We start from the raw sequence: 13,448 nt of genomic DNA on the forward strand, positions 1-13,448 counted from the left end.
GCCGCTCCCGCCCGGCCCCCGGGGGCCGGGGAGGGGACAGCGGTTCTCTCCAGGCACCTCTCCCAGGGCACGCCCCTCCTTCCCCGCCTTCCCAACTTCTCGGGGGCCCCCCACCCGCCCCAGGGAGGGAACTGCCCCCTGGTCGTTTGTAGCTGGTTCAGGGAGGGGTGAGGGAGGTAAGCCCCGTTGGCGAGGCTGGGGCGCTGCCCTTCCCTCGTGGGCGCCCAGGCGGCCTCCAGCACAGCTGGGTGGGAGTGGTGAGTGAGGGGGGCAGAGAGCACCCTCCCCCTGCCTGCTGGGTTCCTGCACCTGGCGCCCGGGGGCGGGTGGGCACCCCCCCCCCCCCGGGGGCCCCCCCCCCCCCCACCTTATGGCCGCCTGGATTTGATCATCACAGGTCATGGTCCCAGCCCAGGCCCAGGGGGGTTGGGAAGGGTGGCCCTGGGGGTCACAGTCAAGGCCTTGTCCTGTGTGGACCCGGCTGCCTGTGCTAATAGGAACCCTCAGTAGGCCTAGGGGGTTGAAGGAAGGGAGCGAGACCTAAGAAGCTTGCCCAGACCCCAGACCCTGGCCCACACCTGCCCACGGCGAGTGCATTGGGTCTGTGTTTGTTCCTCTGTGAACTGGCTGTGGGCCGGCCTGGTCCGCGGAACCTGATGGTCTCGTCCGGGGTCCCAGCACAGAAAAAAACGCGCTTCAAAATGTAGCGTTCAAAGACACCACAAGCGTCTCTTCGCCGGAAGCCAGCATAGGAGGCTTAATCGTGGCCCTGCTACGTGGTGCCTGGGCATCGGCTTTAGCTTCTCTGTGCCTCAATTTGTCATCTGTAACGTGGGAATGGCGGTTGCACAGATGCTCCCTGGGGCGTCTGGGGCGGGGGCTTGTCACGCACGTGGGCTGCGCTGGCCCGCCGTGGACACTCAGCAAACGCCTGCGGGGTGGGAGTTGCTGAGGGTGGTGAGGTGGCTTCGGAGGGTGTGAGGGGCCCAGGCCGACAAAGGTTGCAGGAGAACCCCTCCGGGTTAGCTGAGCTTGTTCTCTGGAAGACAAGCCCACCAACGAAGTAAACGGGTCTGGGGGCTGGGGCACAAAAGGAGGTGATCCTGCCAGACCACGCTGCCGTGCCAGGGGCTCGCTGCTATCTCGGCACACAGGTAACACGGGGCCCCACCATGGCCGGTGCGGTGCGGTCGCCTCTCCCAGGAGCCTCCCAAGGGGAAGGGACCAGCCAGTGACCGTGGGGGCCTGTCCCTTTGCCGGCCAGGAGCCAAAGCTGCTCAGGACGTTGCTGGTGGAGACGTGCCCTGGCCCAGCTGCTTAAGCTCACTGTTTGGTTTTTAAACCCCTGACCTTTCCGTTAAGCTGGCCTTCTTTTCAAAGATTTCTTTCCGAGCCAGCCTAGGAGCTTAAAAAATCATAAAAGTCAACTTAGCACAAATATTAGGACAAGGCATTTGCTTAAAACCGTGGAGGAAATGTCACTTGGAGGGCCTCGTTCTACAAAGAGGGCGGCAGGCCCTCCTGGGGGGGGCTCCCTGGCGGCCGGCTTGGAACCACTCTTCTGCGTACTGACAGCCCGGACGGCACGGAGGCCGGAACCTTCCAACTGGTTTGGCCCCTTCTCTCTGACTTCCCCTGACGTGAACACTTCCTAAACAGCTGGGACCCTTTAAAGAAAGTGTTGGCAAGGTGTGGGGAGGGCTGATCCTGGGTCCGGCTGTGTCTGTGGGTGACCCAGCCGTGCCCTTGGCGGGTGCCCGGCCCCCAGGCTGACAGGCTGAAGCCTGGTACTTGGCTGGCCTTGGGGGAGCGGGGGCCTGTTGCCCTGCCCTCATGCCCCGGATGCTGCGTGTTGGGGGGGGGGGGGGGGGAATCGGCTGTCCCCTGTGCACTGAGGCCCCCGAGCCACCCGCCCCACAGCTGTGGGGGAAGTGGGGGGTACTCACCCGTCTCAGGAGTGAAGGTCCCGGTTGGGGAATAGGAGTGTTTTTCTGGCTACAGGAATTTGGTCCCTGGGTCACCGGCGCCCTGGGGCCCCTTCTGCTTTGCAGGTGTGCCTCTCTCTCCCCTGGGCCCCGTCCGCCGTCGGACAGCTCTTGCTGGCAAGAGACATCTTCTAAATTAGAAATGAAAAAGTTAACGGCAGTACCGTGTCGGTATATCATGATGTTTCCTGCGGGGGGCGGGGGGAGAACGTTCCTTTGGAGGCACCGAGGAAGCGTAATGTGTGTGTGTGAGTGTTCGCTGTAGATCTTCTCATCCGTGGCGTGGAAATGGCATATGTTGCAGAGCGTACAGCATTCCAAGGAAACTTGTAAAAATAGGGCAACACACGTGCAAGTGTGAGCGAGGAGTGAGCGCGATCGGGCCGAGGGGCCGGGGAGCCTCCCTCCGCCCGGGCGCCCGTGTGCTCACGGCACATCCCGGCTGCGGGCACGTCCGGCCGTCCGGCCCCCGGCCCCTGGAGCTTCGCCGCCTGGCCCTCGCCCCTCCCGTCCTCCTGGTGACGCACCCGCCCCTCACGGGGTCTGTGTGCACGTGTGTGCGCGTGCGCATGCCCACGTGTGTCGGGCACCCAGGCACGGGGGCTCAGAGGGTCTCCACCGGCCAGCCCACCTGCTGCCCCTGCCCTGAGGCCCCCTGGGCTGGGCGTGTGGTCGCAGAGACAGCGGAGCCCAGAGCGAGAGCCAGGAGGGCCCCGGAGGGGGCTGCGTGCGTCCAGCGTGACCCCTTCCCGGAAGCCGCCGCTCAGGCTCGTGGCTGGGCTGCACCTTCTTGGTGAACGTGCATTAGAGCCACCGAGGACGCCTTCACAAAAGGGTGCTGCGTGGGCCCTGGCCGCCCCCCCCCCCCCCCCCGCCCCTGGGCTCCCTGGGGACAAATGCTGCAAAGAGACTTCGTTTCCACCGACCGGAGGCCTCTCCGTAGGGCTTCCCCTGCATCCACCGTCCAGTTTGCCACCTGTCCAGCACTTACTGAGTGTGGTCAGCGCCCGACGACAGGAGGCCACTTTCCCAGAGCTCACGGCACGCCGTGTGCACAGCGCCAAGCGCACAAGTGTTTTCCGGTGGAAGGTGACGGGAGTGACGGGAGGAGGGCCAGGGAGCCCGGCTGGCGGGGGGGACATGGGTGGTCTGGAAAGAGCTCCGCGGCCAGAGGTGAGGAAGGAGAGGCGAGGCCACGGGGGCGCAGCGGGTGTAGGTGTGGGGGTTTATTCCCCGTGCGCTGCGGGCTCCGTGCAGAGATATGCACGGACGGCTGAGCTCGTGGCTGCAGGTCAGGGGTTGGTTCCCTCAGGACCGTCGCCCCACATCTTCACAGGCGTCACCCTGCACAGCAGCCAGCCTAACCGGAGATTCGTCAAGCAGAGCCACCGCCGAGAAGGGCAGGTGGGGAGCCCCGGAGGCCCTGCGCCAGCCAGCGGGAGCCCCGTGTGGGACACTGAAGGCTTCTCCAAGGAGACGCGCAAGGAAGCTGGTGATTTGCAGGAAGGGGCCCGTTGGCTCACCTCCTAGGAGATGAGAAAGTCTGACTTCCAAGGCCTGTCAGTGCCGCACGGTTCTGTACGAGTGTCCTGGGGGGCTCCCCATGGCTTCACCGCGGGCCCCAGAGGGTGCTGGTTACACTTGCCTTGGAAGCTGCGGTCCAGCGTCTCTGGCCCAGGTTTGGAGCTGCTGGGGTGACACTCCCACCGGAGGTCGCTGCCGCCCTCCCCTCCCCCCTCCAGGTCATGCTGGAAGGAGGGTCCCTAATTTGTTCTGGGCAAAGACACAAACACACCTATGCGCACGCACACGCACACACACGTGCACCCACACACACAGCACGTCTGACACAGAAGGACCGACTTCCACCTGCTCAGTGTGCAGAGAGGCGGGGTGCCGTCACCTCATCCCAGGAGCCTGGGTTTTTATGCCTCTTATAAATTTGCTGATTTGCGGTTGAATTTCCCAGGCACGCCTGTGAAAGTAGCAGGCAATTTAAAGCCGAAAGGATCCCTTTCGGCTAATGTGAGGCTTCCATTTATTGTCGGGAGGAAGGGGGACGGGGATTCGCGGATTCCATAGCGCGCTGGCTGTCTGACGGCGGGGTGCGGGGACCCCTCCCCATGCCCCCCCCCCCACCCCGGCCCCAGGCACCTCCCTCGGCTTCACCAGGCAGGCGGCACCGGGCCGGGCTGGGCAGCTAGGTTCCCACCTCTCTTTCCTCCGCCTTCCCGTCTTCTCTCCTCCTTGGCGGGGAGGATGGAGTTTTGCATAAACATGATGCTCCCGCTTCCAGCTTTCTCTGCGGATCCGAAGCACACGCTCCCTTTGTCTGTAATCAGGACTTGTAGTTGCCTAGAAATATTTAAATAGAACAGTCTCTCATCTTCCAGTGACTTCATACAAGTTCCAGAAATAAAACCTGAACGGGAGCCTTCTTTGTCATTCCTGCCTCGAAGCTCCGATGTTCAAGGCAACACCCTTTCCAAATGCAGCCAGGTGCCCCGGGGAGGGGGGTGGGGGGCGCGGGCAAGTGAACTCCAGAGCCTAGAGCCTAGGGTGGAGGAGGGGTCCCACAGAAGCGCACAGCAGGCCGGGCAGCCCGTGGGTTCCGGTGCGGCCCCCACGGCAAGTTGGGGACCCCAGACAGCGGCGGCCACGGGGTCACCGGCAGGTATCCCTGCGTCCCTCCGCCCTCCACCCTGAGTCTCCCGGCTCTGCAGGCAGACATGCCGTGGGCATGCGCTCTGGCCGCGGGCGTGCAGAGAAAGGCGCCCACTCCAGGTAAGGCCTCTTCTGGCTTCTACGTCCTGGCACGCGCTCGTGGCCGTGGGACCCCAGGTTGGAAGCTGTGGGGGAGATGCCCAGCAGCAAGAGAGAGGGTGCTGGAACCCCTCTTCCCTGCGACCCCCCCTCCCTGGGATCCCCCCGCCCCCCTCCGTCCATGAGACCCCCTCCCACCTCGCTGGGGGAGGGGAGCATTAGCACGGGGGAGGAAACGCGTTCCTGGGGAAATGATCAACGAAAACACGCTCCGATTATGCGTGCCTTGCAGACGGACAGGATCTGCTGAGATCGCGAGTACACGCTCACACTGCTACGAACCGCACGCTCACGCAGCCCCGCACGCACACGTGTGCACACGCGCTCACACACACACACTCGGACGCGTGCGCACACGCACGACGCTGCTTTCATCACGACAGCACGACTCTGCGGGATTCTCTGTGCCTGCTCTGTTCCCAGTGCTTCTCCCGCCTGAACCTGCTCGCTCCCGGCACACACGGCCGCGTCGCACACGGGCTGTCACGCACAGTGAGCGTGACGGCTGCGAGGCGCGGTGGCTTACTCGCCTTCCAAGGCCGCTCGATGGTGCTGAGCAAATCGTCTGGCCGGCGACATCCCTCGCGGCCCAGAAGCTCCGAGTCTGGCTTCTGTCATCTCGTTCCAAACACCGCTCCTGCGTAGCAGCCTGGGCCTCTGGATGGGAAATCTGTTGCTCCTTTGTTAGCCCTCACAACGGGCCAAACAGCGCTGCTCTGCCGTGGACAGCTGGCGCCGACCCCGCGGGGGACATGTGCTGGCCTGGCTCGTCCAGACCCCTGGCTCCCCCAGGCTGGCCCTGCCCTCTCCCGCCCCCAGGAAACCAGAGACCCCATTCCCACGGCCCCGGGGGCGCAAGCTGGACCCTCAGACCCCTCCCCACTTGCTGGGAAGGGCAGACGCTCTTGGTTGCGGTCGCCGAACTGCTTCCGGGGACGCTGCTCTGAGCCCTGAGTCCCGGGGCGCCTGGAGCCTGCCCCCCCCCCCCCCCCCCCCCCCCAGCCTGCTGTCAGTCTGGTTCCACTGGGCTTTCCGGCACCTGCAGTCGAGCACTTCAGATGTCACTCGCGGGTTCTGGTGCCCCTCGATCCCCCGGCCCTTGTCGGGAAATGAGGACAGAGGCACGCACCAACGGACTCCCGCCTTCTCTGGAAATTTCAAGGCTTGATGATGAAGACATTAGCTCCCGAGACACTTCGGTCTGCCGGGAGCTGAGTGGGGATAATTTGCTCCTTCCTGTGACAGCTGACGATTCGCTTCATAGCAGCACGTCACCGTCTCCGACTGACTCGCCTACACAGCCCGGTCACTCGAGAAAAACACGCTTCTGAGAAAATACAGTTGGAGGCTCCCAGTGCTATGTCCTCCCCAGTTCACCAGCAGCCCTGCCCTCGGCATCCACCTGAGCCCCCGAGCAGCCCGGTCCCGGTCTCTCCCGGGCCCACAGGGAGCCGTCCTCCCCGCAGGGCCCTGTCCTCCCCAGGCCTGCGGGGCGCCGTCCTCTCGGGGCCCGTCCTCTGCGACCTGGTGGCACCGGGCGGTCAGCCCCCCCATCCCTGCGGTCTCCCCTCAGTAAGCTAAGGGGAGTCACCCCATGGCCAACAGTCCACCCCCTTCCCGACCCGCCCGCACACTGACAAGGAGTGTCTGACTTTGTCGGAAAACGCTAATAAGGGAATTTGGGGGAAGAGGCCAAGCCAGGGCACGAAGCGCGTTGCAGGTCAGGGAGGCCGGCGAGGGGCACTGTCCTCGCGTTTCTACACTTAGCAGAACCACGTCTGGGGTAGAATAAAACTGTCTATTGAAGGGCAATCCTCTCTGCCCGCTGTTGAGTCGCCGAGCTGGGAGCCGGGCGGGCGCCTCCTTTCCGCTCAGGAGTCCACGGAGGCGTCTCCTGCCTGAACGAAGGCCGTGGAAGGAGAGGTGAGCCCCGAGTAATGACGCGGAGTCACAGGGGCAGGGAGGCAGCGCAGGGGCCTCTGGGCCGCGAGCCAGGGCGCGTTTGCAGCGGACCCGCTGCCCCTGCTCCCTTCTCGTCGGGGTTCCTGCTGCTCCTGCAAAGCCTTCCCCAGGCAGAGGAGGGGACAGAGTCAGGCGACCTGGGGGCCATTCCTGCCTTGCCCGCAGGTCGCAGCCTCTCCTGGGCTCCGTGTCACCCTGTGGGAAAACAGAGCGGGACGTGGGGGGGACTGATGAGATCTGGGGGCGCCGGGGAGACGCCTGGGTCCCCCCCCAAGACAGACGTGGGGCGGGAGCACACGCAGGGAGTATGGGGACAGGACACCAGGAAGCAGGGCTGGGGGCAGACGGGGCAGGTGAGGCACACATGACACCTGCTTTGCCCAGGGCACCCGTGGAAACGTCCCCTGAGCCCTGCACTGGTGAGGCGTCGGCTCCACGGTCACCAGGCGGCCTTCCTTCAGCTCCACCCCTCCCTTGGCCACAGGGTCCCCCCGCCTGGCATGCACGGTGCCGTCACCTGAGCAGCGAGGGCCAGCGCGGTGGACACAGGTGTGGGGGCACCGATGTGTGGGCCACCTCTGTTTGGAACAATAGGGGTTCCCGAGCCGGGCCAGCGTCCACTCCCCTTCATCAGCCTGAGACTTTCCAAGGTTTTCTAGGACTTTCTGGAAAGTCCTGGGGGTCTAAGACCAGCAGGAAGTCTTTGGAAAGGACTGGGCCCCATAGGAGGGGAAGGTGTGGGATGGAGACACTTCTCGAGAGTGACCGCTGAGCTCGGGTGGGGGCGGGGTCCCCTCTGCCACGTCCCCCCTCTGACCGTCTGCTGTCCACCTCAGGAGGCCCTGAGCGTCTGCCTGTCTGTCCGCGTGGCTGGTGTCCTCTGTGCCCGGGATGGCGTCTGCCCTGTTCTGGCTTCTCCACGAACCCTCCTGTGACGACGTGACAATGAAAGGAAAAGGAAGACGCCGTGTGTGCGTCCCGCCCGTCCCCACACGTCCCTCCGGGCCCCGGCTGCCCCCACACGTCCCTTCGGCAGGCGCGAGTCAAGGCCAGTCCACGGTTCCGGGAGGGAGAGGTGACGGTTGGTTCTTTGATGGCCAGGCTCTGTCCCTGCGGGAAGGGCCGGGGCCTCCAGCCTGCCCGGACTGGACCTCGAGGACTGTCTTGCAAGAGGGAAGGACAGCGGGGTCTTAATGGGAAACAAACTTCGGTGACTCTGATTTTCCAAACTTCTGGACAGGTGGGTTTCATGCTGAGATGTGTGCTCACGGGGCTTTCTCAGGAAACGATAACCCGCCTGCGCCGCCAGCCCGGCACCCCGAGACGCCGGAGGCTTCTCCGCTCCGCTGGGCACTTTGGCTTGCAGGTCCTCGGGGGCATGTGGCTGAGGCCCGGCCCTGCCCCTGGGGCGTGGAGTCCGCCTGGAGAGGTTGCCCCTACCCGGGGTCCCGAGGGAGGGTCTGCCCGTGGGTCCGGGGCCGCCCCCCGCCCGCCCGCGCCCGGCTCACAGTGTGGGTGGTGGAGGGCCGCCGTCTCCAGCCGGCTGGGCCCTGGGCCGTCTCCACACACCCCCCTCCGCCCCCGCCTGCCGCCTCCTCCCCAGGTGTCGGCTCAAACTCACGTTCTGCACGGGCCCCCCGACGCCCACGGTGCCCCCCTCCGCAGCCCCCCCCTCGGCAGGCGTCAGCATGTACCCCGTGTGGCGGGGGCCTCGCTGCGTTGCCCGCGGCTCTGTGCTCAGCGGCGGCTCCGGGCCCGGGGGCGTCTGCTCACGGCACCGAGGCTCCCACACGGCAGCCTGGCCCTCAGCCATCCTCAGGGACCTTCGGAGCACTGGGAGGCTGAGCCCGAGGCCGGGCCCAGTTAGGGGGGAGAATGAAGACTTTTGTCTTCAGAGGTTCCTAGCTCGCTTTGGGGGCTTTTCTTACAGCTGGCACCCTTTCCACCTGCCCCTCCTCTGTGGCCGCATGTACCCTGCCACCCTCTGCCCTCCCCCACGTCATCCAAATCTGCTGGTGAAATAGCCGGTACTAATTCAGACTGAAAGGTAAATGACTGCTAAGTCTTACAGTGGCCCTTTCCTTTATATCTTAGAACAGGGTTTTCAGGTTTATTTATTTTTTATAATAATATTATTTTTTAATCTGAGGGGGAGGGGGCGGGGGAGAGAGAATCTTAAACAGGCTCAGCGTGCAGCCCAGCTTGGGGCTCAACCCCATGATCGTTGCCGGGATCGCGACCTGAGCCAAAATCAAGAGTCAGACGCTCAGGGGGCCTGGGGGGGCTCCGTCGGTGGAGCGTCCGGCTTCGGCTCAGGTCAGGATCTCGCGGTTCGTGGGTTCGAGCCCCGCGTCGGGCTCTGTGCTGACAGTTCGGGGCCTGGAGCCTGCTTCGGATTCTGCGTCTCCCTCTCTCTCTGCCCCTCCCCTGCTTATGCTCTTTCTCTGTCTGTCATAAATAAATAAAACGGTAAAAACAAAATTAAAAACGAGAAGAGCCAGACGCTCAACCGACTGAGCCACCCGTGGACTTTACGCCAAGAAATCCCGGGTCTGTGGCCGGTCCTGCCTGGGTGTTGGGAGGTGGGCCCGGGTCAGAGCTGCCTGGGGCTCAGCAGTGGGAGCCGCTCCCCAGCTGGTGGACACATCTTCCACCTCCCTCCCCACCTCCAGCCGAGATCCTCATTCTGAAGCCGTGGAACAGGACGTTCAGTCACAACTGGGGACATCAGAAGAGTGACAAACCGTGCGTCTCTCACTGTTGTCCTCGGTAAACAGGGAGGCGTCTGCCGCATTTCTCAGCTGCGAGGAGAGAAAGAGAAAAGGCTTGTTTAATCTGGTGCTTGGAGATAACAAGTCGAGAGCTATTTAGACGTCACCTGTCATCCTGAGCCCGGGAGGCTCCTCTTGGGGCTGGATTCACAGGGAGACACTCGGCATTTTCCAGAAGTAGCCCCTGTCCCCAAACACAAAGGTGGCTCTGCCAGATGCGTGTGGCCAAGATACCTGGGCATATGGCCCCGGGGGGCTCTCCGAAGCGAGGCGCCCACCCCACCCTGAAGGGCCCCATCCCCTACGCAGCTCTGGTCTTAATTCAGTGGTTGTTGCTCATGGCGTGTGTACTGTTGTCAGAGATCAGAGGTGGCCAGGAAGGGGACAACCCAGCTGCCCGCTTATGAGCCCTGCAACTGCAGCCTGGGGCAGAGGAAAGGAGCTGGGACAAAGTGGGGCAGGGGAAGGAGCGGGGGAAGAAGGGAGAAGAGGAGGAAGTGAGGGGGAGGGAGGAGGGGAGGAGGGGGGAGGGGTGGGGAGAAGGGGGAGGAGGGAGGAGGAGGAAGAGGGGAAGGGGAGGGTGGGGGAGGGGTGGAGGAGAGGAAGGAGGAGGAGGAGGGGTGGAGGGGAGGGGCATCTTGGAGGAAGAAGCCCGGAGGACCCTCCTCGCCAAGATGTACCCTCCATGCGGTATTTCCTTGTGATCAGACAGGCATCCCCCAAGCTTCATTATACAACCCTAATTTTATATACATATTTATTTAAATGTTGATTTGGGGAGAGAGAGAGAGAGAGAGAGAGCGCAAGCAGGGGAGGGGCAGAGAGGGAGGGAGAGAATCCCCAGCGGGCCCCCCACTGCCCGCGCAGAGCCCAACACGGGGCTCAAATTCACAAACTGAGACCGAGACCTGAGCTGAGATCGGGAGTCAGACGTTTAACCCACTGAGCCCCCCCAGCGCCCCTAACCTTCATTTTAAACGACGCCCCTGGTGTTTCTCAGGACAAGGACTCCGCCGTCCGCGGCCATGACCGGCTTTACCTGGCCCCTCCGGGCCCGGGGCGCTGCAAGAACGCGTTTATTTCCTGAGGGGCAGACCATCCGGCCGGGCCGGGTGCTGGATGGTCAGCGAGCCGGCCGCTCGCCCTGGTGGGCCGGGTGCAGGCCCAGGCAGCGGGAACCCGCGGTCTGCCCTTGAACACGTCCTGGCCGGGGCGCCCGCCCGCCCGCCGCTCCAAGTGCGGCTTTGACACCCCCCCCCCCACCGCCAACAGCCGCTGGCCTCCGCCGGCGGGAGCGTGTGCACAGCAGCAGCGACCCTGGACTCACGCTTGGCGTGCCGCGTGTGTTGTCGGACTCTCCCCACCAAGTGAGCTAGACGGAGGGATGCGCTAAGAAAAGAAAGAAGACAGTTCGCCCACAGGGCTGCCCTGTAAGGTCCCGCGTGCCGTGGACCCACGCGGTTCACACCCGTGTTGCTCAAGGGCGGACGGCGCCCTCAAGGTGCTCCCAGGTCCACGGCCCCTGAGTTCACGCTCTCTCCCCTTCAGACCAAACGAGAGACGCCCCACGGGTGAGGCCACCGCGGGCAGCGCAAAGGGACAGTGCGCGGAGGTGCCCCCACGAGCCGTCTCTGGGGAGCCAGGGTAGCTGGCGGGGGGGGGGGGTGTGGAGGGGCAGAGCGGCCGGGTCCTTCCCCCTTCCGGCCCCACCGGCTCCACCCGCCCCTCCCGTCCCTCCATCACCACCATCCGTGTTGCTAGGACAGAAGAGGGGGTCCACCGGCCCGTGTGCCCTAGCCTGACCGCCCGCTGGCTCCGGACGGGGCTGCGGGGCCCGCAGTGGCTCACATGTGCTGCTCTGAGCCTCCCTGGGAAGGTGGCAAATACAGACACAGACCAGTCTTCATTACTGTGGGTGTTGTGACGATGCCAGGGCCCAGACGGGGCCAGCAGAGGACGGGACTGGGGACCTCCAGGCTCTGGATGAGTGACTTCCGGGGGCGGCGATGCCCCTTGCGTTGCTCCCGTGCACGTGAGTGACTCCTGGGGGGGAGGTCCTGGGGGGGTCCTGGGGACGGCCCCGCACGACGTGCAGTACCGATCACGCTGTGAATTAAACACAGAACGTAATTACCGCGGGAGCAGCCCTTAGAGGACAGCGGATCATACACAGAACAGGTGTCACACGGTCATCAGATGCGCGTTTCTAACGTGCTGCCGATTAAAATAAATCTGAGCGTAAATGATCAGAGTAATTGCTCTCTACACCTCGTCTCTGTGCCCCAGGGAGCAGCCAGCACGGCCACTGGCCTCTGACCAGATCAGAAAGGGGCCACCTGGGGTCCTGGAGCCACCAGGGGTGACTGGGCATCTTTGGAGCTCCACCCAGACGGATCAGCTCTTCCTCTCCTCGCCCCGGGAGGCGGGTCCCCATCCGGGCCCCATTTGCGGATGGGAACACTGAGGCAGAGGGGCCAACATTCCTTGCTCAAGGTCAAACCACCTGCGAGTGCCAGAGCAGGGATCGGAACCCCGCCCCAGGGTCAGCACTCTAGAAGTGAACGTGTGTATGTGCGTGCAGGGGCACGGCCACGCGTGCACACGGACGTGTGAGCGCACGTATGCCCCAGATTTGCGTCCACACCCTCAGGTTGCTTCCCGCCCTCCCCCAAGGGGTGGCTCTCCCCAGGCTGCACGTCGGGAATTTGGGGAGGGCTGGGTGGGCGTGGTGCTCGGGACCCAGCAGCCCCCCCACTTCGGAGGGAGGTGTCCCGTGGGAGGTCCTCGCACCGGTGCTGCGGGCAGCCTGTCCCCGGCCCGGGCCTCTGGCCAACGCGGCTGACGGTGGGGCGTCCCCCGGGGATCCAGCCAGGAGGCGGCTCTCCCCGGCCACGGTGGCCCCGTTCCCCTGGGGCCTCTGTCCTGCCTTTTCTCCCTCATCCTGTGTCCACACACTTACCTCGTGTCCACACAGTTACCTCGTGTAAACCGTAGAGGTTTCCACAGGGACTCGGACGGCCCGCATGGCAGGACACCAGGCGGCTTCCGCATTCCCAGTGCTGCGTGTGGCCGCTTCCTTCGGGGGCGTCTCGGAACCGACACCCGATAATTGTGCCCGGCCCTCCCTGCACGGGGGCGGGGCCGTGCCCTGGACCAGGACCCCCCTCGGGGCCCAGGGCTGAAATCCTGCCAGAACGACAGAAATCGCCCCCAGCTCTGGGGGCCGTGTGGCCGTCCCAGTAAGGACCCGCCTCGTTAGCAGACCTCCCTCTGGTCACGCCCTCACGTGCTGGGCAGGGTGGGGGCCTCCGGGGTCCCCTCTCATGAGGACATTAATCCCATGACGAGCCCCCCACCGCTCCACGGGGGCCAGGCCCTCAGCATGAGAACATTCGATTCATGACACTTGTCTCTGCCAGCGTGCCGCCGTGGGGCCGGTCGGATCCTCAGTCTTCCCATCTGTAAAATGGGCAGTTCCACCCCCCTGCAGATGGGGACACGCGGCTCTGGGCACAGGGGCCACCCTCCCCACCGTCCCCCCATCTTCCCTCGCCCCGTTCTGCCTCCTGCCCTTCCAGGCCTGGGCCCCAGGACTCATCTCTGCCGCACAGGACGTGTCCGCTGGGAGCTTTGAGGCCACACGGCTCCGGCGGGACGCAGTGGGGCCAGGGGACACCGTTCATGCTGTGGGGTGTGAGCGTGTGGACTCAGCTGACCCCCTGACACGCTCTGCCCCAACTCCTTCTTTGGGTTCTTGGTCCAGATGCCGAAGCCAGGCTGCCATCTTGGAACACTGGGGTGGGAGGGGGTGGGAGGGGGTGGGAGGGGGTGGGAGGGGGCGGGAGGGGGTGGGAGGGGGCGGGAGGGGGGGGGAAGGGGGGGGAGGGGGGGGCGGGGGGGGGGGGGG

Source organism: Panthera uncia (assembly GCF_023721935.1).
Source record: "Panthera uncia isolate 11264 chromosome A3 unlocalized genomic scaffold, Puncia_PCG_1.0 HiC_scaffold_11, whole genome shotgun sequence".
Lineage (NCBI taxonomy): Eukaryota > Metazoa > Chordata > Mammalia > Carnivora > Felidae > Panthera > Panthera uncia.